Consider the following 27103-nt stretch of genomic DNA (forward strand, 5'->3'; position numbering starts at 1 on the left):
ATTTTACAGCCCATTTTGGGCTGTGGCTTTGATGTGGCTTTTTTCTCCTACATTTCAAGTTAAGGAAGATCAAGGACTTGCAGCTAAATCACTTTAGAGATAAATGGGTTATAGAAAAATGTACTTTTGATGAAAAATATTCTCCTTATATTCTCTTATGTCATTGCTCTTCTCATTAAAGAAGGCTTTCCTAACCACTACAGCCTATCCTCTTTTATCTTTATTTTTTTTTCTTTTTGTTATTCAGAAAGTTCCCAGGATATAGTGCTTTTTTCAAAATACAGAGATTTATTGTTTGTTTTGATTAAAGATTGTATGCTCATTAAAATAAGGTTATTTCCCCAAAAGTACAAAACAGAATTTAAGTATCCCCACTTGTGTGTATTTTAAATGATGTCTTTTACATATTGTTCCAAAACCTGACTTTTCCATTTAATAATAAACATATATATTTCAATAAATATAAAATTACATTGACATTTTAATGGCTGCATAATATTCTATTCAGTGTATATGTGCATATCTACAATATATTTAATTATCACTTTCTTAGTGGCTACTTAAATGTTCCCAAGTTTTCAGTAATCTCAGGCATCCTTTATGTTCATTTTTATTTCCTTGTCTAGTAATTTCCCCACTAAATGGAATTAAAATGATGGTGTTGAAAGAAGTTTTAAGGATATTTGACAAGTTTTTGTCATAAATATTATATCAGTTTTACCTCCAGTATCATATGGAGAGTGTAGGCTCCTTTCCCCTTCATTCTAACCATGAACATTAGCAATCTTTATAGTGTTTCAACTTTCAAGAGATAGAATTTGTCCCTTATATTTCTATAAAATATACTAATTGTTTTCTCTTATTTGGGGATTACATATTGACATATAAAGATCTCTGGAAACATCTACCTATCCTATTAGATCATATATACTTAAGAAATTATTATTTACATTTAGAATCATCATCTCTATCATGGACTCTTCTCTTCATTCCTTTGTAGGACAATCCCTTTCCAGCATTACTTCCCAACCTCTCCTCCTAAATAATTTAAGAAATCATGGTGTTTTAAAACAAATTATTAACATGTGTTTTCATCTTCAACACAGCATTTTTTGATAGCCCATTCTGTGTCAATGTTTTATTACTCCTGGAAAAAGCCTCTTTATACTCTATTGGTAAAAATACATATTGAACAAGCAAAGGCAGCCAAGGCCTAGAACTGCACCATCCAAAACAGCAACCACTAGCTACATGCATCTACTGAACATTTGAATAATAGCTAGTCTGAATTGAGATATGCTGTATGAAATACACATTGATTTTGTAGACTTAGGGAAAAAAATCTCACAAATAATTTCATATTGATTGCATTTTGATTGATAATATTGTGTATATATTGTATTAAATGTAATATGCTAATTAATTTCACCCATCTTTTCTTACTCTTGTCATGTGGATTCTAGAAAATTTAATATGAGGTTCACATTTGTGACTTAACATTATATTTCTATTGAATAATGCTGTTCCAGAGATTTTTACGACATAAATATTAAGACCATAAGAGGCCAACCTGAAGTGTCTTGTCAAATGGTCTTCAGATCAGAATTTGATCATTCTTTGGCAACAAGAAAGCAAGGAAAGCACCCAAATACCATTGTCCTACTGGATGATGTTTGCCTTGTCTTTCATCTGAGGGAGCCGTGATGAAAGGAAATAGCTTCAACTAGAATAGTTTATAGCTCCTTTGGAAAGAAGCTTAAATTGAAAAGGAAGAGATAAATTGAAACAGCTCGACTTTGAACAACTGCTCATGTCACCTCAAAGCCACGGTCACTGTGTGATCTGTCGGCTGGCTGTAGAAAAAGGGTGAATCACTGGTCTCCTCAAAACTCGGGGTATTGAAAAATCCCAAGGGCAGCAGAGAATTGATGAAAGCAGGCCTGGTCTGAGCTGCAAGGAAGGAGTTTACCTGGTCCCCTGGTTCTCCCCTCTGTGGTGGCAGAAGAAAGAATGACTATTCACACTGGGTTCTGATTATCATCTCTAGTAATCATGTTTCTTTAGTGGGAATGATGCTTCCTTCTCATTAAAATGAACAATTCCAGCACTTTGCAGTTGGCTTCCTCCTTTTGTAGAGGACGTAAAAGATTTAGAGTGATGAAATGAATGCCCCATGGCTCTAGAACAATTAATTATTCATTGAAACAGAATTCAAATTCAAGTCTTCACATTTAGGATACAAAGTTCCTTTGTATCAGTCTGCATCCTCCCATTGCAATCCTTTTAATACTAATATATCTCTTTTTTTTTTTCCCAAAAAGTTTTCAATTCTAATTTCTCCTATAATGCTTACTCTATTGACTCTGGTAAAAGCCTGTTCTGCATCAGATATTTTGAACTCAAGTTCTCTTTCTTACCTGACTAGGCTTTTCTCCTCAGTCCTTAACATTTGGAATTATATTATTATTATTTATTTTCTGTGTTAATGTATCCATTGGGAATGGCAGGGGGATAACACAAGCTCATCAAAATTAGACTGGGTCCTAATACCCATTCCCAATTTACGTGTTAGAAGACAACAGTCAGATACTTGCACATCATACATCCGATCCTTACCAAATATGTGAAATATGTGGCTGTTTAAAGAGTATTTCTAAAAGAAATGAGGAAAAAAGATACTTGCGCTATCATCTTCTCTAGCAGAATTGCATGTAGGGAGAAAAAAATCCTACTAAAATGAAAGGACAAATGAAAGAGCTACTCTATTGACTATAACATAAATTAGTTTGTATAGATTCTTCCTTTCTCACATTTAGTGAATTTGTTCATTTTTCTGTCCATCTACATACCTACCTAATATGTATTGATTTTCTACTATATGCATTCTTCTTGCTATTTTAGGAGAAACATATGCATAAGACAAGGCCCTACTGTCAAGAATCTCACAGTATGGTTATCATTCTCACATTAAGAGAATCAGAATTTTGAGGGAAAATAATGAATGTTGGGCTCTGGCAAACTGACTAGGGTAGAATACAGTCTTCTGGTGAAGCTTTGGGCCACAGGGTGGCATATGACATGAGAGCCCTTGTAGGGATGACAAATAGTGGGAGAAAAGTAGAAATGATGCACAGGTATAGGATGGTAAACTTCACTTCTTCCTAACTTTGGTTATGGCAGTACCATAAAATAAGAGCTACAAATTTGGATTATACAATTCTGAGGGATTCTTCAGATCCTGTGTCATTGGACTTTAGAGAGGAAACTGTTCACCATGGTCTGTAAGTCTGGGAAAAGTTTGTCTTGGATTAGATGAGATATTTTGACAAAAATAAATGATTTTATTCTCTTCCCAATTTGCATTTTCTTTGAAACCTAGAAACATAAGGCGTAGAAGGCTCTGGATTAGGGAAACAAAGTCCCTCCATCCCTCAGTAAATAGCCATTTCCTATAACAAGTCTGATTCCTTCCCCAGATGCTTGGAATTTGCAAGTCTGGTGATTCTATTTCTAGGATTATTCATAATGGGCCTCTCTTTCCTCATTTCCTCCTCCTTTCTCCTCCTTTCTGAATATACTGCTGCTACTATGTAGCTCTAGTCTCCATCTCAAAAGAAGCTGACGCAATGGCAGGAAAATATACCGTTGCATGTTAAGGCTTAACTAAAAATTACGCTCTTCCAGAAACTCTTCAGTCCATTACTTAGAGAATTTTTAATGACACTTGGTTAGGAACAGTGAAGAATATAAAAGAAGATTAAGTGTTCATACCTTGAAGCTTCACATACTTGTTGGGTATAAACAGCTAATAAATAATTGTTTGCAGTTGGAAGTCATGAAGACTTACTTGTATGTGATTCTTAGTTAAACAGTATGACTTTGAATCAATAGCTATACTGTTCCTGGTCTGTTTCCCTGTTTCTAAATCAAGGACTTAGTTCCTTTTAGTATTGATAATCTCTTGTCTAATTAGATGATAATATAAAGTATTGAGTCCTTAAAATGAAGCGGAAGCTATGCTAATGACAGAAGTGAATTTTCTGACTTAATTCTTAAAGCAAGTCTGTGAGGTTATGTATTCTTGTTATCCTCAATTCACAGATAAGGAAATTGAAACAAGCACTGACCCAAACTCATGTAGCCAGTGAAAGGTAGACCTGGTACTTGAACTAAGGCAGTTGGGCTCTAAAGCTGAACTGTAAGCACCGATTTCTTCCTATACAATCTATTGCTTGATTGCATGCTAAAGATGTACCAAGATTTACCATACAGATAGTGATCTTGAAGTTAGAAGTTGTCTAGACTTCTCTAACTTAAGTTCTAAGATAAACCTGGGATTTGGGGGCCTATTTGTATAGTCAGGGAAGAAAAGTGCCATCCTTCAAGTTGGGTGTGCCAAGTGTGAAGGGATGAACAGGATGAGCTGGGGAGTATAAAAAGATTATTTTGGATTGCTGGAAGAGTCTTTGGATATTTGAATTGAGTAGGTGATAACACTAGCTTATAGATGACCTCAAATATCAGGCTTAGTAAATATAAATAAATTCACTGGTTCAACAGATATTGACATAAACAGCATTTCCATAGGTATGTGGCCTAATAAAGAATGAGTATTCCCTTTGGATTTGAATTGTTGCTCTGCTATTTGCTAAAGTTCTGGGCCTTGAGTAAGCCATTTATCATCTCTGACCTTTAGTTTTTCACCCATGGAATTGGAATAATGATATATATAACATACTTTTGTGAGAAATCAATGTTAAGTGTCCAAAACAATATGCTCAAATGAACAAATAATATGTTCAGTATACACTAACACTAATTATTGCCTGCATTAGAAGAGATAATATATGTAAAGTGTCTGATACAATACCTCGCACTTCATATGAACTGCATAAATATCACGTCTTTCTGCTGCTACTTCTTTCATAAGACACTGCCTCAGATTGCCAGTAATCTAGTAGAGAGAAAAATACAAGTATTCATTAAAATACAGTGTAGTTATTATGGAGATATTATACTGTATTACGGAGAAGGTACACTAATCATAGATCAAGAGATACCAAAGTCAGCCAGCAGAATGTGGATGATCAGGGAATACTTGACAGAGAGAGCCACATTTAGGAAAAAACATCTTAAAGAGCAATTAAATCAGATGAAGTTATAGTTGGAGGATATTTTGACATGAAGGTATTAGAGATCATGGAGCACTAACCGAAAATAAAATAGGAATGCACTGCTGAAATATGTGAGAGGGGAAGTGGCAGGAGTTGAGGTGGAGATGTGGACAACAACCAGATCATGCTGGACTGTGTAGGCCACGTGAAGCACTATAACAGAATACAACAGAAGAATAGCATCTGACTGACATGATCATGAAAAAGACGACTTTAGAAATGTCAAACTGCCCAAAGAAGGGAAGCTGTTTTTTGCATTTTTAAAAATTCCAATTGAAGGCATGAGTCTTCCAAATCTAGATGGCAGACTCCTGACTGCAGTAGGGAATTAATGGTAACAACCTTCATTTTGAATTCTGTTCTCTCTCAAATGGAATATGACAGTCTTTGGCTTGGATCAAAGGAGGCAGAGGTACATGGGAATAATATGTCAGATTGGTGGCAAAAATTAGAGCTTGACACGCAAAAGTATTGATTCCAACTGTCAGCAAGATACTTTCAAAAGGTCAGACTCGGGAGTCACAGAATACGCTGCTCACTTTGTTGAAAAAGAGGTTGATGTACATTAAAACTGTCTGATGAAATGAAATAAACATGGACTTTGGAGCTGTATTGACTTGGTAGATCTGCTGCATTTTTTGTATTTTTCTTCCCACTTGCTGTGTACCCTGGACAAGTTACTCCATCTCTCCAGGTTTTTTTTCTACTTGCAAACTGGGGATTAGTAATGCCTTCTTCAAAACCTATGGCAAATAAAATAAAATAATAAAATAAATAAAATAAAATAAAATAAAATAAAATAAAATAAAATAAAATAAAATAAAATAAAATAAAATAAAATAAAATAAAATAAAATAAATAAAATAAAATAATAAAATATATTTGAAAGTACTTAATACAGTGCCAGCCACGTGGTAGATGTTCAATAAACACATTTCCCTCTTCCACTCATTGTTGATAAAACTTTATTGAGTGCCTTGTGTTCCAGGCACTAGTTTGAACACTAGCCAGGAATAGAACAAGCTCTCCTGAAGCTTACATTCAGTGGAAAAGCAGGAAAAAAAAAAAGAGTAATGAGTGAACAGATTAAAAAAGGTAATTCCCGGTAGTGATGAATGCTATAAAGATAAGAACAGTGAGGTAAAGCAGGAAACCTTGGAAGGAGAGCTAATTTTGTAGGATGGTAAGGTGTGTCCTCAGAGAGAAAGTAACCCTGAAGTTGAAATATGAATTAGAAATAGAACTAATGTGCAAAGATCTGGGAATATGATCTCCAGGCAAAGGGAACTGCACATTGAAATGTGCTGTGGTAGAAATAACCCTGGAGTGTAAGAGAAGCAGAACAAAGGCCAGGTTTCTAGAGTTTAATATGTGAGGGGGAAAAGAATGCATGACAAGGTTGGAGTGATAGTCAATAGCCTTCTGCAGACAAGGGTCCTGCTAGCAGAGCAAGACATAGCTGTGAGATGATGCACAGTTAGAAGATCAGCATCCTCCAAAGCAGCCCTCTTCCTGTGCATGGTTGCCCTCCTACATGACCCTGCCAGGTGAGCATTTAAGATTTGCTTGGACATCTGGACTAGATAATTTTGCTGTTTCCTTCAACCCAGCAGTTCTCAGAAGCAGTAGCTTAGATCTTCAATCTTTTTTAATCTCTCAGTTTGTGGCATATGTCACTTTTGAAGATATAAATTTTACAACAGAATCATAGAGCTTACAAGCTAATGGTAGAGAGAAAAGTGCATATAATAGAGGTACTATAGCAGTTAAAAAATTTCTGTGAAAGTGCAGAAGACAGGTATAATCTAAATGTGTGGTCTGGGAAGGCTTCATGGAAGAAGTTTTAAGTCAAATATTGTTGGTCTCCAAAGGTGGGTGTATGGTTTTCTTCCTTCTGTTTTTATTTTCCTATACACTTTTACCAGTATAAGTGTATTTAAATTCCCTCTAACTCATTTCTTTTTTCCTCCTTTTCTTCATAATTTTCCAAAATGATATTACTTAATTTGCCCCAATTCAGGATCAGGTATGTCCACATCTTCCATTTGACCATTCTGGTTTCTATTTCTTTTATAACCTCCTGTAAGGTAGCATGATTTTATCTGCATTAGGAAAAATCAATTCCAAACACTTTCAATAATTAAACATTGTCTGATATTTTTATATTAAAATCCAGGACCTTCTGGCCTCTTTTCTAGTTGCCATCCTGAAACTACCCACCCTAAAATGATCACCCTCATTAAAAGCAAAGACATGTGGGGAAAGTTTTCTCATGTCACAAAGCACAACCAACCTTTTCCTCTTTTTCTCCTTCACACATATATTTATTATATATTTAATAGATGTAAGGCTTGGCAATAAGGAATCAAACTTTCAACATAAAGTATATTATCATGGGGCAAAATTTGGGGGAGGATGGAGCAAATGGTATAGTATGGAAAGAACAGCATGGCCATTTCTGGGTTACTTGAGAAACTTCTGAGATGGGACCTTGTACCAGAATGAGTAGAGAAGTCATTTCCCAGGAAGCAGAGCTGGAAATAAATAGGTACTAGCTCCCATATATCTAGAGAAAGTTTTTTTTTTCTTTTTAATATTTTATTCATAGAAAGTGAGAATGCATGAGGAGGGGAAGGGGCAGAAGGAGAGGTAGAGAGAGTCCTAAGCAGACTCCATGCTAAACATGGAGCCAGTCACAGGCTTGATCCCACTACCCTGAGATTAGGGCCTGAGCTGATATTAAGAGTCAGACACTCGAATGAACTTCCAGGTGCCCTGAGAAAAGTGTTTTTCTTTATTCACTTATAGACATACTGGTTGGTCCCAATTATTTGTGCTGGAGAAAGAAGCCAGGGTAATTACATACCCAGAGATAAATGAATTTTTCAGGTAGTCATTACCATAATTCTGGGTTTTAGCCTTCTATATTACTAATCTAAGTCTTACTTGTGGTTCATCCTTTCAAAACATTTGTCTCCAAAAGGAAAAAAAATAATAATATCATGGGATCTAAACAACTTTTGCAGAAGATTGCAGGTAGGTACCTTTATACCATTTGCTAGTCACTCTCTAGCTCACTCATGATGGAGAGGCATGGAGGAATTAATCTTCTGAAATACAGAAACAACAATATTTTCAGGAATGTAACATTTTTTTCTGATACTAAAAGTTCATTATATAAAAATTGGGAAAGTGAGAATAATAAAATATAAATAAATAATACAGCATTAATAACAGGACAGGTATAACTTAGGAAAAATGCACCTTATTACCTGTATTTTTCTTCTATCATATAAACCTAAGGGCACCTTGTTCCTCATAGACTTGTAAATAATGTTGGGTGTCTAATGGTCCCATGGTGAGGAGGAGCCGCGCTCTTTTCATATGGCGGGGATATATGTCCAGTGTTCATTGTGTTTGTTTCTTGGTTCTCCAGTTGGGTTCCTGTAATAGAAGCATATACAGGAGATTCTAGCTAGATTCTGGAGCCAGAATACCTGGGTTTGAGCCCTAGTTGACAATACCTGTGACCTTGGTTACAGTCATAGCACCATGGTTTCTTTATAAAGTGAAGATAATAATAGTACTATATAGTAGCTAGGTACTTTGTCCAGGGTGTTAACTAAAAGACCCCTGACACATACAGAGTGTTAATAATGCAAGCAATTACTACATGGGGATATAACCTCTAATGCCCACAGGGCATTAGCAAAGCATATAAATGAGTCAGGTATAAAAAATGAAGCTCTTTCTTTTGGTCTTTCATTTCTCCATATGATATTAAAAGTAAGAAGATAAAGAATGCTTCTGAACTATGAAGGAAAAAAGCCCAGTGCAAGCACAATAAATGTAAATGACCTTGACATACTGTTGAAGAACAACAGGAGTGATGAGGAACATGCAAGGGGGAAAAGAGGACATGGGAGACCATGCTCAGTTCCACACAATCACTCCCAGGAGAAGCTAGAAAACTAGATTAGTAAAAGGCGAAAGATTTATACGATCTGAAGAGAAACCAGAGTATGGTGGCGCAGCAGTTTGGCGCCTGCCTTTGGCCCAGGGCACGATCCTGGAGACCTGGGATCGAATCCCACGTTGGGCTCCCGGTGCATGGAGCCTGCTTCTCCCTCTGCCTGTGTCTCTGCCTCATTCCCTCTCTCTCTCTCTGTGACTATCACAAATAAATTTAAAAAAAAAATTAAAGAAAAAAAAAGAAAGAAAACCAGATTAGTATGTGAAATTTCCTAAGATTTAAATGCTGGCCTCTAAGGCAAACTGTTTTTTGAAAATTTTATGTGATTTAAGTAGTGTATGCTTTTGGGCTAATTTTGGTCCGGAAGTTGCCAACTTGAGACTCTTGAAATCTCCACTAAATGGTAGATTCTGAATTCTAGCCCAGGAGACGTGGCTCTGGCTCTGGAATTCCTTCTATGACAACTGGCTATAATGTCATAGTTTGTTGACCTCTCTAACTGTCTTGGGTTGAAGAGACCAAAAGATGTGCCTTTCGCCCCTATTTCACCCATTTTAAAGATCATTTGGAGGCTGTAGGAAGGAATAGTCAATCAGAGAAAATAGCACCTGTTCCTTGTTCCTGTGCCTTGCCTGCCTAACAATTGCTTTGCCTTAGTTTGGAATTCCAGCCTCTCCCTAATTGCTGTCTACTGACTGATAATGGAGACCCTCCAAGTCTTCCATCTGACTTTTGAAATGTCTTCTTGCCACTCATTCTGTTTAATTGCTCCCTCCTGTGGAAACACTGGGCTGTTCTGGATGCTCATTAGAGTGGGGAATAACAGGTCTTTGGGTTTTTTCCTGGCTCTTACTTGCTAAGGAAGGAGATGATAAATGTTTGGTGCTTTGGGGACTGCTTTCTGAACCACCCTGGGCAACAATTGCTTATTCAGGCCTAAGGAAAAGAGGCAAGCACTCAAGGAATAGCTTTTTAATAAAGCAGTTTATGATCAGGGAAGGCAAGAGAGGGAAGCAAACTCTCCTTGACCTCTTGGGAATGTCCTTTCACGATGACGAAGAGCTGAGAGAAAGGAGGAGTAGCAAGAAACCAGAGCACAACATTTAGAATCAGCCAAAGGGCTGCCTCTAAGCAGTCAGGTTGACTATAACCGCTATACTATAGTAGCTGGTCAAACAGAATGAAATAGGGAAGTTTTGACAACACTTTTGCTCTTCAAATCTCAGGCTCTCTCTTTTTCACACAATTCTAATTGGACTTGTAGAGATAAATCTTACGTAGTCATCCTCATCCTCTCTAATGAGGCTCTGTTCTGTTTTCCTTCCTGCTTTATCTTGTAGTGCTACTCTATATGTACACTTGATTCTTCTCGTTTGCCCTCCAGTTCCTTTAGTCTTTACCTGTGCCTTTCCTATCTGGAATACCCATCTCTTATCTCAACCTGCGCAAATCCTGGGCTCACTTTAAATTTGGTCTCTACCAGGAAGGCTTTCTGGATTTTCACAGTGAGTTGGGATCTGCAAGCCTCTAGAAGAAAAGGAGATCCTTTTTTCTACCTCCCCCATTCTTCCATCCTATGCCCAATCGTCAGGAAAAAATACATACTAAATTGGCCAAATTCTAGGTTTATTTATTGGACAAGTTTTGCTAAGATTGGAATCATTTTACTTCCAAAGGCATGTGTCTAGATGCACCTCTCTCTTTACATTGTCTTTTATTCTTCAGCAAGAGGAGTGGAATTAGGATCTGTTCTCCTGGAAATAAGGCAAATGGTTTTCCAGGATCCCTTCTCAGTGTGGAGTCTGCTTGAGATTCTCTCTCTTCCTCTGCCCTTCCCACCTGCTCTCATGCATACTCTCTCTCCCCCAAAAAAATAATGTTTTATTTCTACTCTGTATTTTAGTTCCCTCATCTGCATTATGGATGGTCATAGTGCTGGGATACTGCTAAGATTTTCTGGGAAATTAATTAAGATAATATCTCCAAAATATTGACAGCAGGGCCTAGAACATAGTAAGCAAACATTCAGCAAATGTTAATTATCTTTATCATCATTTACATCATCACTGCCATCATTTGTACCCCCAAGCATATCACTCCTAATTCCATCACAGTCCTTAGCCGTTTGCCTTGTCAGAGTACAGTTTGCATGTATACATTATTCCCTCCATGTTTTCAGCTCTGCCTCAAGGCTTAGTCACAAAAGGAGTCTGAAGTTTATTATAAGAGTTTATCATAAGAAGAGCAACAAAAGAATAGCCTGTTGATGAAAGTGTGTCATGAAAATTTTTATCACAAATTCTAGAGCTGGAATGATTCTGAGAGATTATCAGGTTCAAATTCTTTTCATCGATGAGGAAACTAAATCCCATAATGGAGAAGAAACCTCTGAGTCTCACAATCTGCAGAAAAATGAATAAGCCGTGCAGCTCAGTTGTTAGGGCACATCACCAGGGCCCTATTACTCTGCAGTGCATTCCTAGAGGGCATGCAAATACTTTAATCCTCCAGAGTCTCACAGGATGATTTAAAAATTAGAGGTGGTAGTTACTTTTGCATCCAAGATAAGAAGCAGTGTGTTCATCTAAATGTCTCTCCAAATGGCTGTATTTCCAATTTAATAGGCACATCTCTCTTGTGTTAATTACAGACCAAGTTCCTGTTTTAAAGGATACCTCATAAGGTTTTATAAATAAGTTTAGAAGCCAGTGCTGTATGTCTCCCTGCTGGGTAATTAGTTTGACCTGTTTATGATGAGAACTACCAGCAGGATTAACATAATGATGTATATAATATAACAAGTGTAGCAACAGATCATAATGATCATTCTGCAATTCTCCCAGTCTACGTTCTGACTTACATTCTTTATTGGCTGGTTAGCTATGAGTCTTCTCACAGCACTCCCCCCATCATAAAACCAAGTGATTTGGCCAGTTACTAAACATTTTTTTAAAGATTTAAAGTATACAACTAATTGGAAACTGAAAGGATGACCTTAAATGGTTTTTCCATCATTCATTAAACACCAACAATGTTCTTGTAAGGTTCATCGGCTCTTTGCAAGTGCCCAATAACCAATGGCAATGTCTTTGCAATTTCTAGATGATTATTTGCTGATTGTGACTTATCTCACAATCAATAATTAAAACACCACTGAAAGTCCATTCAGAAATCAATTGACATTAGGCTAGTATGGAACATCTCACCAAGAGTCATGAAGTACAGAAAGCACTTAAGCAAAGAAAATGTTAAACGCTGATAAAGAATCTCATAATAAGCCAAATTTTAGTCCTTGATAAAATCATCCTCCTTGTATTCAGCAGTCTATGCAACCATCAGAAGACAGATTGTGCACTTAACTATGTATAAACATCATGCTAGTCTTATTATATGAGAAGTAATCCTATTTCCCAAGGTGTTTATTATATAGTGGGAGGCATGTCCTAAAATAATACTCCTATAAGATAAAAAGTGAAAAGAGCTTCTTGAAGTATATACAAAATGCACTTATATCTAGAGATAGGAGATAAATACAGGATAAGGGTTAGGAACACAGGCTTTGGAAGCAGATTAGGAATCAAATCCTTCCTAGGCCAGATATCAGTCTGGCATTAATAAATTGTTTAACTTATCAGAACATCAGTGTCTTTACTGGAAAATAACAAATTGGCATTACGGAGGACATGATCCAAGTGTCTGGTGCTTCACATGCTGAAAGGCTTAGGGAGGTGATATTTATACTGGTACTTAAAGAATAAGAAAATTCGGATGTGCCAATATGAGTGGGGTATAAGTATAATTAGAAGAAACTAGGCAGACACCAGTTCAGGCAACCACAGCACTGTAAAGAGAAGAAAGTTAGAAATACAGGATTTGTCAAGGTGAGTTTTAAAAATAAAACTAAAAAAAAAAAAATCAGGACCAGATAATAGAGTGGTATATGGAGACATTCCGTATAATAGAGCAATTTTCATACCCCTGTTTGAAGAGGGCCCACAAATATCCTAGTCTTGTCATGGTTAAGAATGTGAGCCCAATTGACAGCCTGCATTTTCCACTGTGGCTTTACTGTTCAACAACAATGGATGATCTCAGGAGCTTAGCTTAACTTCTCTGTGCTTCAATGGCCTTATCCATAAAATGCAGTGAATACCACTGCAGTGAGTTTCAAACATGGAAAATACTTTCTATGTTTATTCTTCTTATTGCCTTTTTGATAATGAACCTATTGAGTAGGATGGAGAAAAATCTTTTCTAGCCATCACTGAATGATTTGTAGCCCCTTTGTCAATACCTCTGGGTCAAGCAAGTGGAAACTCAAAGCCAGCCCAAGGTGGGCAGTCCGATAAACATTATTTGCACATGAATCTAGGTGAGGGCAAATCAGTGTAAGCCATTCTTCTTTGCTTACCCTCCTGGAGTTGGGATGACCATTGTCCTGGATGAGCAGATTCAGGATGGGTATGAACGGGAAGACAACCCATTCAACCCAGTCTCGTCCTGACTCCAAAACTCCTCAAATCTTGTATTTAAAGTGGTTTCATACGATCAATAATCCAAGCTTCAGAGAAAGGGAAATGAAAACTCTCTGGAGGAATGTTTCCTCATTTTAGATCCTAAGAAACACCCCCAAAATAATTTTAAAAGCCAACAACCAGCCCACAGCCCCAGATAAACAAATGCCCCCAAACAACAAGCAGCTGAGAGTAGAAGCCTGCAAAAATGATAGCTGTAGAGACTGAGTCCCCATGACTTCATAAAATTATCAAATACAGATTACAAAACAAGTAGGCTTGTTATATTTATTTTTTTTAAAAAAAGACAAGCTTGAGAAAGTCTAAAAAGGAGAAGAAAATTTAGTGCTAGTGCAGGTTTTTAAAAATTAAATAAAATAGAAGCTACACCTGACATTTAAAATCCAGGGGGTGGGATTGGCCGCTGATTAGATGCAGTTGAAAAGAGAATTAATGAGAGGTAGATGAGAAGAAATTTTCCAGGATGCAGCAGAGAGAGACAAAATGATAGGATAACCAATTGTCAAGAGCTGGAGAGCAGCTGGACTTGGAGGAAGGGAGGAAATGGGGCCGGGACAATATTTGAAAAAGTAATGGCTTGAAAAAAAATGTATGCAGGCCATTGAAAACATCAAATGATAGGTTTATGAATCACAGTGAATCTAAAGCTAGTGGTTTTTTGCTAGTGTTTTTTTTTTTTTAAAGAAAACAGATGCATATCTAGACATGCCATAATAAAATTGCAAAAATAAAAATGTCTTAAAACCAACCAGGAAAAAATGACAGCTTGACCTCCACCATCCTTCCACCTTCTACCAAATAGTGGTTGTTGATTTTTCTGCTCTCCTTTCTCTCTGATCCTCTTGCTGCTTCTCCCCAGCTTCTTACTATAAACATGTCAGCCACCCATAAAGGAAAGCCCCCCGCCCATGTATTCTGGGAACTGGCTCATCTAAGGTACTCACTGTGATCTGGTTGTGCTTTATGCATTTCCTGCCCTGCTGAAGTGGGTACTTTCCTTCTTTCCAAAATTCCCTTATCACCCTAAACAAACAAACAAAAAACATGGCCTAAGTAACAGGGGCTCTGTAATTCACTAAAAGGGGCTTTTACATCTAGCTCCTCAAAATAAAATTTCTAGCAGAGCAATTTGGTATCCTAGAAAAACCATAGGTTTTTGTGTTCAAATTCCTCATCTGCCACTCACTAGCTGTACAAAGATGGGCAAGTCCCTTAACCTTTCTGCATCCTGACTTCCTCATTATTTTTTTTTTCTGACTTCCTCATTATTAAGTGGAAATGACAATAGTACCTACAAAATAATCTCTAGTAATATTAAGCAGGGTGATGCATGTAGAATATCTTGCCCAGTGTTCAGCTCGGTCCACAATATGTTTTCTGAGTAAGTGAAATGAATTCTAGCTATGACTTAATATTGAGGTCAGTTCAGAAGCATGCAGGATTAGCAACAGAGATTATCAAATGCATTGAAAATTTTAACCCTCCTCGTTAACATTCAATAGTTTTAATGTATAAGAACAGTTCCAAGTGGTGTTGACAGATCGGAATTGATGGGAGTAATGTTGATAATAGAGACTGACCCACATGTATGTTTCTACTATTCTTTGGCAGGTCTCCTGCATACACTGTGCAAGTGATGACTACCCACGTGTAGGGGTTATGGAGTGGGTGATCAGTTCCAACCCTATGTCTCAGGGAAAGGGCATGTTTTCTTATATGCTCAGCGGTACCTGCAGTTCTGTACTTGAATCTATTTACCTGACAGTGCTCAAGCCAACTGGAGGTGAGCAAAATAGTAAGTGATGGATTTGGTGATGCACTGATCAATAAGACTGAGTTTAGGGAAAGAAGGATGATGGAATAGTGACCAGTGAGATGATAGCTCAAGTCCTTCCACAACTTTAACAGGTAGAAATTAAAACAACTGGTACCACTGCTACGTAACACTCTGGTCTGAAAAGGCCATAGGAAACATTTGGTCCAGGCTCCTCTGTATAAAATCCCAGAGGAGAAAAAGTGCCACTTCCCCAGTTGAAGGAGCAAACCAGGCTTCCAGGAGAACTAGTTCTCCTGAAGGGCTGAGTACATGCTGGGGTGGGTGGGGCAAAGGCTGTTTCCGGGACAGACCTTGTTTGAAGCTTTTGCTTCTGTTTGCAGGAACAAGTAAATTCGCTTTGCTGATGTTTCAAGCGGATTAGAGACACATTGTGTAGTTCTAGTTTTGAAACTAAGAACAGACTCTTCCTCTGAGTGGGCCTTCACATGGAATACAATATTCTCCAAATGACAATAATATAAAAAAAATTAAACCTTATGACAATTTCTGCCAGTTCCAGACCTGGTAGGAAGAAGGAGAGGGCCCTGAGCTCAGGCGAGGATGAGGGTCATGTTGTTACCACTCCAAGCAGAGTGGTTTGTACAGGAAGAGAAGGCATCATTCCCCTGAAACACAGGTCCACTGAGGCACTGGGGCACCTGGACCAGTTGCGGCAAAGCGAGCAGTTCTACCCACAAGTTCCACTTAGTGCTCTAGCAGAGACTGAAGTATGTATCTTGCTTTACCAGGGTGTTGGAGGGCTAAAAACTCTCTCACAGGACTGAAAGTTGTACTTATAACTCTTATCAAGAGAAGCCAGGCACTTTAGATTTTACAGTACAAGTACCCTGCAATTCTCTGAAAGCATTAAACACCAAAACACTTTTAAGTATAAATGGCATTTGTACTTATATTCAAACTCTCATATACACCATCTTGCTTATAATTCAAGAACCCGAGGACCAGTGAGCTGGCCTAAAATAGGAACCTCCTCATAAGGAAGCATTGATTTGGAACATCCAGGTCCCTTACATGAGAGAATTTTTCCCATTTTCCTACTAGTTAAGCAAAAAGGGAGAATTAGAACAATGACATTTGCTGAACAGTTACAATGTGCCAAGTGCTGTGCCAAATACTTACATAAATTATCTGTGATGCTCAGACCATCTATTTGAGGAAGAACTATCACCCTAATTTCCCAGAGAAGTTAAGGAACTTACCCTAGTTTAATAGTTAATAGTTGGGGCAGCCCAGGTGGCTTAGCAGTTTAGCGCCACCTTCAGCCCAAGGTGTGATCCTGGAGACTCAGGATGGAGTCCCACCTTAGGCTCCCTGCTTGGCACCTGCTTCTCTCTCTCTCTCATGAGTAAATAAATAAAATACTTTTTTAAAAAGTTAGTAGTTCATGGAACTGAGAATAAGCAGAGGTTTTTCAAAAATGTTTATATTTCTTTCCACTATATCTGTTTTCAATAAGCAGTTATCAAGGTGTTAATGTTGATGATGTTATACCATTAAGATAAAAAAGGTAACATTTATCTAGAGAAATACAGTCTTCCCATGAGAAGAAAATGAAACTAGTCACAGGTGATGGTTATTTAAATTCTTATATCATTTTTCATTTTTAAAATATATTAGGTGTTAGCATCTTATTTCTCTGTTTAAGAAGCATCTCAGCATAATGCACTGAACTGACTTGTGCACTTAGGGATTCAAACTGACTGTTTCTAAGTTCGTGTGAATTTTCATCTTTTCTTCATTAGTATATTGAGACATTTCAGCAGTCAGACAAAATTCAAATACTACAGCTATATTTCCGTGTGCATTTGTTGCATAATTGCTGGCTAATGAGCTTTATGAGAATAAAGAAAATGAAAAAAATGAAAGCAACTCTATTTGTCTCTTTTTGGACAGCTAATGCATTTAAGAACGTGTTTTCTTAGAGAAAATGTTTGGTTCTGTGCGTTTATTTTTATTTTTATTTCCATTGTCATTATTATTCAAAACACCTCCTGCTTCCCTACAAGAAGATAAAAGTGTTTCATGTTTTAAAAGTGCCTAGTAATATCCCTAGGGAACAGCAAGGTATAATTATTCCCATTTTTCAGATAAAGAACCACATAGTTGTACATGAGTTTTCCTCGGTCACATGGCAATTTCATAGAAATTGGAGAACCCAGGGGGGCTCCTGTGTTCCACTACTGTATTCTGGGGTTGTGGGAAATCCACGGCTCATCCCTGGATGCCTTCTTTTAGTAACGACCAGGGATGGATATATGTAATATATCCCATTCCTAGGTCCCACACCTGGGTTAAATTAGACCAGGGGAAACACAGAATAATAGATTATCCCAGAAGTTAAAATAGGCATATTTTTTCAATCTCCTTCCATCCCCCAACCAAAACACAACAGGCTTTTTAGGAATGAGGCTCTAGAATCTAGATTTCTACAAAAGCACTTAGGATGGCTCTGATACTCAGCAAGGAAAGTTTGGGAAGTATTAAGTTGTTTCTAGTTTATCTGACCATTGAAGACCCTCTTTAGTATCTCCCATTTCAGAATCACTGTGGAAGCAATGTAGCTTGGTTTGAATGCTAGTTTTGCCCCTTGCTAATTGGGTGACCTTAAATAAATTATTTAATGTCTCTGAATTCTGTTTGAATTGACAATAGATTAAAAAGGTGAATAATATAAAGGTAAAATACCTTAAAACAAAACCAAACAAAAACTGTTTGAACAGAATAAGAATTCAATTAATAGTTTCTGCTAGTAGAAATGGTAATGGGGGTGACAGAATATTGGCCTTCTGGTAGTCCATGCCCTTGGTTCCTATTTATAAGAAATTTCTAATATTAAGAGAACTCCTCTTACTTCAATTTCCAACTGTCAGTGTTAGGCATGACCATCTTAATGATAGACTGCTTTGACGTCTTCTTCCATGTGAAAGGACTGTTCAAGTATTTTCTAATGTCTCTTATCTCTGCAACCCAATTCTTCTTTTCTCTAGAATTGTTATCGGACTCTTTAAAGCTTTTCCTCAAAGTTGCCCATAAGAAATGACTCTGTTCCAGGGTCTGTATCTAACTGTAGAGGGATAGGGGTTTTTAGGTGTTCTCTCCATTAATGAATTCCTCTTGCCCATGGGTGACCAGTGTTCCCATAAAACAAGAGCTGAAGACATCATGTCTACTACATGAATGCTTCTCACATATTTGAATCACCTGGGGATATGGTTAGAACAAAGATTCTGAGGCAGGAGGTCTGGGATGAGGCCCCATATCCTTACAAGCATTTCTTACAAGCTCCCAGGTGATACACTGCTACATGGGCTACACCTTGAGGAATGAGGCACTATATCACTATATGTCCTTCATACCTAGATTTATATGATAAATTCTTGCTTCAGTTTAATCCTACAGAAAATAAAATAGTCTCTGTAGATGGATTTATATAATTTCTACTGTCAGAAAATGACAATTCTACAACTCACTGTGCTTTCCTTTTGGCCTTAGCTGTCAAAAAAAATACTGCCTGCCTATTATCTTCTCAGTGTTGGTTCCGGCAAAAATGTATGGTACCAGATTCTTTTAGATGGGCTTTTTCTCTGTTAATGCCCTCTTGAAAGTTTTCGTATTACTTCATGTTTAAATCTCTTTAACAATAAGTCTTCCCATCATTCAGGATTAATAGTAGCAACCTTTGTCTGATGAGGGACTTGCATATGAGCTAATTTTGGCTTCTACAACTGGCTGTTCTCCTGGCCACTTGTGCCTTGTTACCATGAAAAGACAAGCTAACAGATTGGAACTGATGTCACAAATTGAAAAAAATAACCCCCTTCAACATCCTATGGTATTAGTTGGGATAAATGTCACTCTACAAGGAGGACAGTGGTATGGAAGCTTCATTTTAGTCCGGGCATTTGGGTAGGGAAGGACAATTTGGAGGTATTTTTGTATTATCTGTTTATTTGTTTATGTTAAATAGGCTCCATGCCCTGCGTGGAGCCCAACATGGGGCTTGAACTCATACCACTGAGAATGAGATCTGAGCTGAAATCAAGAATTAGACACAACCAACTGAGCCACCCAGGAGCCCTTTCCTTGTTTATTTTTAAAATATGATAAGATGAGTTTAAAACATATAGGAAATTATAAACTATAGAAAAAATTGAAGTGTCAACAATTCCATGTGCCAATCAGTTAGAGACATATACTATTGATGGTTTTTTTCCTTCCAGAACCTTATACTTTAATTTCTGTATATATATGTGTGTGTAATCTACAAAACAGACACAATAATTTATTACTGGGTAGACTATATAAAATTGCCGTTTTTCTAGACCAAAACTGTTGAATGTTACCAGTTTTGTTTTGTTTTGTAATTCAAACTGTGTGTGTGTGTGTGTGTGTGTGTGTGTGTGTGTATTTGTTTGTTTATAACCTGGTTTTAAGGTTAAAGTCTGCTATAAACACTACTCTGTTTACAGATGTCTGGGTGGCTCAGTTGGTTAAGCATCTGCCTTCATGATCCCAGGGTCCTGGGGTCCAGTTCTTCATTGGACTCCCTGATCAGTGGGGAGTCGGCTTCTCCCTCTGCCTCTCCCCCTCTTCATGCGCACACACACTCCCTCTGTCTCTCAAATATATAAATAAAATATTTTTAAAAATTACCCTGTTTTATCTTCAGTAACATAACTAAGGATGATAATATTAATGCCCTGGTATATATTTTACCAATCTTCTGCTGAGCATTTAGTTTGTTTCAACTTCTTCATTATTTTAAGTGTAATGCTCAGTAAATGTCCTTATGAAGAACATAAGATATTTGTATATACCCACAATAATTTTCTCAGGGAAAAAACCCACAATTGAATTAATGGGTTGAAGATTACACATATTTTAAATGCTTTTGATGCAATTTAAAATGCCAACATCTGTGTCAGTTCAGTTGATATATTTTATAATTCCTTCTAGTTTGATAGATGAAAAATGGTTATTTTATTATTTGCTCTACATTGTTAGGTGATGACTTGTGTTCCATTAGTATTTTTGTTTTATCTTTTATAGATTGCCTACAATGTATCTTTTGTGTATTTTACTGGTTTGGCCATTTTTTATTTTCAAGTTATAAATTTCTTTTATATTTATGATGTTGCCTGTTCCTGTCCCAGATGCTGCAAACATTCCACCTTTTAATATTCTTCAAGGCAGATTAAAAGAATTGTTCAGGGATCCCTGGGTGGCGCAGCGGTTTGGCGCCTGCCTTTGACCCAGGGCGCGATCCTGGAGACCCGGGATCGAATCCCACGTCGGGCTCCCAGTGCATGGAGCCTGCTTCTCCCTCTGCCTGTGTCTCTGCCTCTCTCTCTCTCTCTCTGTGACTATCATTAATAAAAAATAAAAAAATAAATCTTTAAAAGAATTGTTCAATATCATATTCCTATAGAGACTATATTTTTCAAATATAGTTATAGCCTATCTTTATAGATATAGCCTATTGTTTCAAATATAGTTTCTATATTTTATGCTTAGAAATTCCTTACACCCTCAAATCATTGAAAATATTTTCTAGAGTTTTTTTTTTCTACTTCCTTTTTTTAAGATTTATTTATTTATTTTTAGAGAGTACACATGCATAAGTGGGGGATGGACAGGGAGGGAAAGAAAGAATCTTAAACAAAATCTTAATCTTACACCCACTGAGTGTGGAGCTTGATATAGGGCTCAATGCCACGACCCTGCGATCATGATGTGAGCCAAAACCAAGACTCAATGCTTAATGGACTATGCCTCCCAGGTGCCTCTCTAGTTCCTTTTAACTATTCAGTTAGTCCAAGATTTTTTTAAGAGATTATTTGTGACAAAGACCCAGCTTCCTTTTCTCTGAGCACAACTTATTGAATAATGCATCCTGTAATTGCTGATCTAAAATGATACATTTATCTTAAACTAAATTCTGGGATGTACATGTGTCTGTTTCTGGAATTTCACTTCTGTGTCATTCATCTGACTGCAGCTGTTACTGGGATTGTAATAATGAAACTATTAGACAAATTTTGGATGGCTGACAATAGTCACCCACTATTCTTTATCTTTTTCTCTGGTTGTTCTTTCTCATTTATTCTTTTTATAATCATTTGTTCACTTGTGAGGAAAACAATTCCATTGAGATTCAATGAGTATCAACTTTTAAAATTTACAGAAAATCAAAAATATTTGAAATTTTGAACTTTGTTACTCAAAAACATGGTAACCCTTTTTACTCCTATGAGGTATTTTATGTCCGTAGTTAAAGGTATATTTTAAGTAGGTCCTACATATTACTAATTAAGTTTACTTCAATATATTTTCTATATTTACTTATTATATGAAAAGTTTTTTTAAAAGACACATTTGCTGAAAAAAATAACATTTATTAGTGACTTTTAAAGGATCCTAGGTAAATTACCATTGTCTTTTCTTAAGAAGTCATCTTATTAAACTCTAGTAGGATTAAGTAATTATTCTATTTTTGCTTAGGCTCATTATTTCCAGTGCCCTGGTAGTTAATACAAATTTAGCTTTTCTTTTGTATATGTTTTATCTTTGTATATATTATATGTTTATATATATGTATTGTATATATTCTATTTTATTCCATTTATCTTACAAGATTTTACCTAAGTTTAATGTCTAGAATTTTCATAACCTTGTGGTTGACAGAATTTTCTTTCTTCAGATTTTAGTTAGTAGGCCATTATAGTTTTACCTCGTGTCCAGTGCTAACAATTGATTTTAGATATATTTTTCTTTCCAGGTTAAAATGGTGGCATTCCTTTCGTGGATTAGCAAGAGTTTTTAGCAGTAATGGTATTGAGTTTTGTCAGTTTGATTTTGGCCTCTACTGAGATAATTCTCCTTTGATCTATTTATTGACATGTTACACTCATAGGTTGCCTAATACCATACCATTGTTGCATGCCTGAATAATCCATTGTTTATGTTATATTCCTTTAAAATGACTTTAGATTATTTTTATTTCTAATTTCAGTACTGATACATTTTATTGACAGGATTGATATTTAGAAGTGCTTATTGTTTTGATATTTTCAATGCATTTTAACATTGGAGTTATGTTGTTAGCTTGAGTGAACATAATTGGGAAGCTTTATTACTAATTAATGCTTTTGAGCCAGGTATGGGAGATAAAACATCTTGTGTCCACAATTTAATCTACTTCCCATTTTTCATATGTTGTTAGCTATCTGTACTCCTTACTTGTAGAGCCATCCATTACGAAGCTATACCTCAGAAACAACATTTAAAGAAGTAGAAAAGACAAGTTTGCATCTCTAGCTTGTTCTCATTTGAACAATGGTAGCTTCTAGATGTTCCAAATTTTTTCTCGATTTTCTCATCTTTCCAAAGCGAGTCTTATGCTCAGCTGTGTGATACTAGCTCCCATAGACCATGTGCATTTAAATCTTCTAAATACAAATTAAAACAAACAAACAAACAAACCAAGCCCACAAGCATTTAATTACAGTGTTATTTGACAACTAGGAGTTCCCATCAGCCTACACAGGGAGAGGTTGCTGAGTGATAGTTGGACCACAGAGTGTGGACATGGTCAGAAATTCCTTGTCTTTGTTGAGGCAGCGCAAAATTAACTGAGGCAGTGTATTTCTAACAGGAGTGGTCTTTGGTAGCAAATTCTACTATTGTGCCTGTATTCTTTGGATAGAACATAGAATAAGCCTCAATATGCCATATCAGGTGCTTCCCAGATTCACTCCTAGTATAAAAACTTTTCATTTGTTAATTATTCTTTTCCTCTAGTCCCTTTGTGAATTTGAGAATGCAGATATGTGAGTGCCCACTGGAGATTAATTTATCTACGAAGCCAATACATTACTGATATGGGTGTTGTATTCTTTTGGTTATTCAAATGCGAAGGCATAATAAAGGGAAGGATGTTCAAGAAGCTAAAAGCATGTCCCCAGTTCCTGACCTCTCCTCATAGATATACATTGTCCTACGACCTTACCCTGAGGGAACTTGTCCAAGTGAGTAAGACAGAAAAATTTTTATACGTAAATATTATATGATTCTAAGGGTGGGCCTTTCCTGTTTTAGAGACTTAGAAAAGCTTTATTATAAGAGCTTTTGGAGCAAAGAGCTATCTAAGACTACTGTGTGAGAGTGGTCAGTATCAGTGTCCCCATGGCCTATAAAGGGGAGGAATGACTGTCAACAATGAGGAAATAAGGTCCTCAAAGTTGAGTGTGTGAGTTAGACATTTTCCTCATGGGTAAATGAAGCAAAATCCTTTTTGCTGCCATTATGTACTTTATATAAACCGACCCCTCTTCTCTATCAATTTAAAAATCAACTTTCTTGATTTTACCCATCTAGGCTATGAGGTCTGAGGAACTAGAAACGTTTACATACACAAAGCTACAATAATGGCCATCATTTTATAGAATAGGAAAGTGAAGCTCACAAAGGTACGTGATGTCACTGAGTCATTCAGCTAATATGGAATAAGATCAGAAACCAGTTCTTCAGATGACCTGTGCACTATCCTTCCCATCCCACCATTTTGAAACCGTTGTTCCAGGACTTTGGTGTCACATTTTTATACGGAGATTTCTCAGAGGCCATTTCTGTTTCTGACCCAGATCCAAAAGCCAAACTGAAGCGATTCATACTCTACTAACTGAAGTGTTTTCCCTTAGATTCTTTAGAGGAATTAGTCAAAGGAAAATCCAATAATACTCCTAGAAAATTGGATGCTACTGTACTCTTCTGTAGGCAGTACATTCTCTGACCCCAGCTTGAGCTCAGTGCATACCCTGACACCGGGGGACTAATTGGCCATGTAATTGTTATCCTTGCTAGTAACTGCACAAGCTGTTCTTATTCATATAAGCACCTAATCCTTTTCCAAATTCTTCTTGCTTCAATTTGCCTCAATAATATCCTGCAGTAATGGATAATTGCACATTGTGTAGAGAAGGATTTCCTTTGATCTTCTCTAAATTTAGATTCTGCTAATTTCATTTACTGTCCCCTTCTGGGTAGGCAACAGGACCAGGTAGCAAGGAACACCGAATTAGATGCCCTACAGCATTTCATTTATATTCTTCTATCATATATCAGGTAACACTTTGCTCTCTCCCTTTCTGCTGCTGAAGAGATAGACTCTTTGTCCTTGCCTGGAATCCTCCCTGTTATACTTACCCAGCCATTCTAATTATTTCTGCTGCAATCAGATAGACCTGGCAGCACTGCTCAGGTTCAAAGGAAGAATAAATGGAGATTAGATCACTGACTTGAAGTGTCTGGAGGGATGTCAGGAGGATAAAGGATAAGACTTATCCTGAATGGTTTAAGAATTTGAACTAGAAACTGCATAAGTTGTTGAAAAGTGGACTTGAACTCAGTGAAAGGTGAGGGGTGTTATATATTAAATAGAGTTATCCATCTAAGAAGTGGTTACCTCAGAACAGAATAGGCTCCCCTTATGGGAGTCTTCGAAGTTGTTAAAGCCTGAACCGAAAAATCACTCCATTCTAGGCTTACACCGGGGTGACCCTGGGTGGGCCACTTCACTTGTTTCAGCTCTTCTTATTTCTTTTGTGTAAATGGGTATGACCACCTGTTTGGGAGACCTTATATGACTATCACTTAACATCATAATTGGTCCTCTCAGTGGAGATTGAGAGCTAAGAGGCAGGATTTGGGATCTATTTGGAGGGTAAAATAAAAAATACTTTGTGGCAGACTGTTTTGGGATGAGAAAGAAAGCGGTGTCAGGCAACAATTTACTTGCCCTTAAGGATCTCACATATGTGGGGAAAATGTATAAAGTATAAAATACTTTTACATGTATAAAAAACATGAAGTATCACCTTGTAATATATTAAATGTTATAACCATTTTAATATATAAAGAGGTAGAAAAGTACAGGGAAAGCTCCCTGAAGGAGGCATTGATTGACTTGCATTGTAACCTGTGAGTGGGCATGAGAAGCAGGGCAAGGGTATGCTGAGCTAGGGATGATGATGTTGACAGGTATGACATTTATTGACTGACTATAATATCAAAGGGATTGTGCTAATTAAGTACATGCGTGATTTGATTTAACTTCATCTTAAATATGAAGGGACTGAGGTTCAGAAAGCTTAAGTAATTATTGCATGGTTGCATATTCAGTAATTGGTGGAGCTGAGATTCAAACTCAGAGATTGTTTCCTTAATAATTTTGGGAAACTGGTTGAGATAGCCACACGTGAAAGGATTCTTAGAAATATGTCAGTCTTCAGGGGTCATCTTGAGTGCCTGAGGGTTAAGTTTGTGTTCATAAACTTGGAAAAATAATTATATTATAGGGCAGCAAAGAGATATAAAAGAGGCAGACACAGAGGAGACTGATAATTCTGGGAAAATGGAATTAGAGGAAACCTCATAAAGGGCTAAGTGGTGAGTGTTCACAGAGCACTCAACTATATACTCTGGAAAATTCAGTGGATGAGAAGGATGAGGCCATGGGCAAAGAAAGTTTCCTCAAGAAAACAGTCAGCTGGGCAGCCCATGTGGCTCAGCGGTTTAGTGCCGCCTTCAGCCCAGGGCGTGATCCTGGAGACCCAAGATCAAGTCCCATGTTGGGCTCCTTGCATGGAGCCTGCTTCTCCTTCTGCCTGTGTCTCTGCCTCTCTCTCTCTCTCTCTCTCTCTCTCTCTGCGTGTGTGTGTGTGTGTGTCTCTCTCATGAATAAATAAAATCTTTAAAAAATAGAAAACAGTCAGCTGACACCACGTTAATTTCAGGGTGGAAACTAAGTTCATCAATGTGGAAAGAAACAAGTATAGATTCATGAATGTGACCTCAGAACTCTCTTAGTCCAAACTACTCCTTCATAATTCCTCCCTCATTTAACAGACTAAGGTTTGGCTGCAGGACCACAAACCTGCTCAAGCTGGCTATAACAAAAGACAATTTGTGGTAAGGATAAGGAGAGCTTAGAGAATCCAGAACACTTGATTAAGTCCCTCAGAGCCTCAACAAAATTAGAAATAAAAACTATATACTTGGAACCTAAGCAAATAGCTCCATCTCTAAAGGGCCCTCTGCTTTGTGCTCTCTTGAACACTTATCTCTGCCTCCTCACCTTGAACAAAAGCAGTATTCTGCCCAAATTCTGTCTCTGTGAAACATCTCCACCCAAGAGCCTTCCACAGATTGGCTCCAGTTCCACAAGTCATAGTTGAAGTTCACAAGAGAGAAACAATCTAGTTGTTCATTGGTTTTACAGTACACTATATCCGTTTTAGGAGCTGGGAGGTATGGAACACAGGGGTAGATATATTTGGAATAAGTAGCATCCTAAAGAGAAACTATTGTAACAAAGTGAGGAGCAAAACTTAGGCTTTCCAATTTGCTCAGAATCCTTTGCATCCTTCTCCAATGCCCCAGAAGATAATGCGGCAGTGGCTAGCCTTAAGCAGGCTAGAATGGGGGGAAAAAAGCCAGTGATAACAATTCGAGGTGACATTATTCTGCTTCTATTTGACCATACAAATTTAAAATAACTTTACAAAGGCACCAGGGAAATACTCAC

The 27103-nt window shown here is 37.2% G+C and overlaps 1 long non-coding RNA gene across 1 annotated transcript in view; it reads right to left on the reverse strand.

The window, feature by feature from the left end:
* Window positions 1–200: 200 nt before the first annotated feature.
* The window catches only part of LOC112651624 (uncharacterized), a 30091-nt gene continuing 3188 nt past the window's right edge, over window positions 201–27103 (reverse strand). The window contains exons 4-9 of the long non-coding RNA XR_004815180.2: window positions 14627–14705; window positions 13559–13708; window positions 8219–8618; window positions 5714–5917; window positions 4871–4954; window positions 201–2126 (exon numbers count right to left, since the gene is read on the reverse strand). This is a non-coding gene — a long non-coding RNA (uncharacterized LOC112651624). The remainder of the gene's footprint in view (window positions 2127–4870; window positions 4955–5713; window positions 5918–8218; window positions 8619–13558; window positions 13709–14626; window positions 14706–27103) is intronic.

The sequence above is a fragment of the Canis lupus genome, chromosome 4 (genome assembly GCF_003254725.2).
Source record: "Canis lupus dingo isolate Sandy chromosome 4, ASM325472v2, whole genome shotgun sequence".
NCBI lineage: Eukaryota > Metazoa > Chordata > Mammalia > Carnivora > Canidae > Canis > Canis lupus.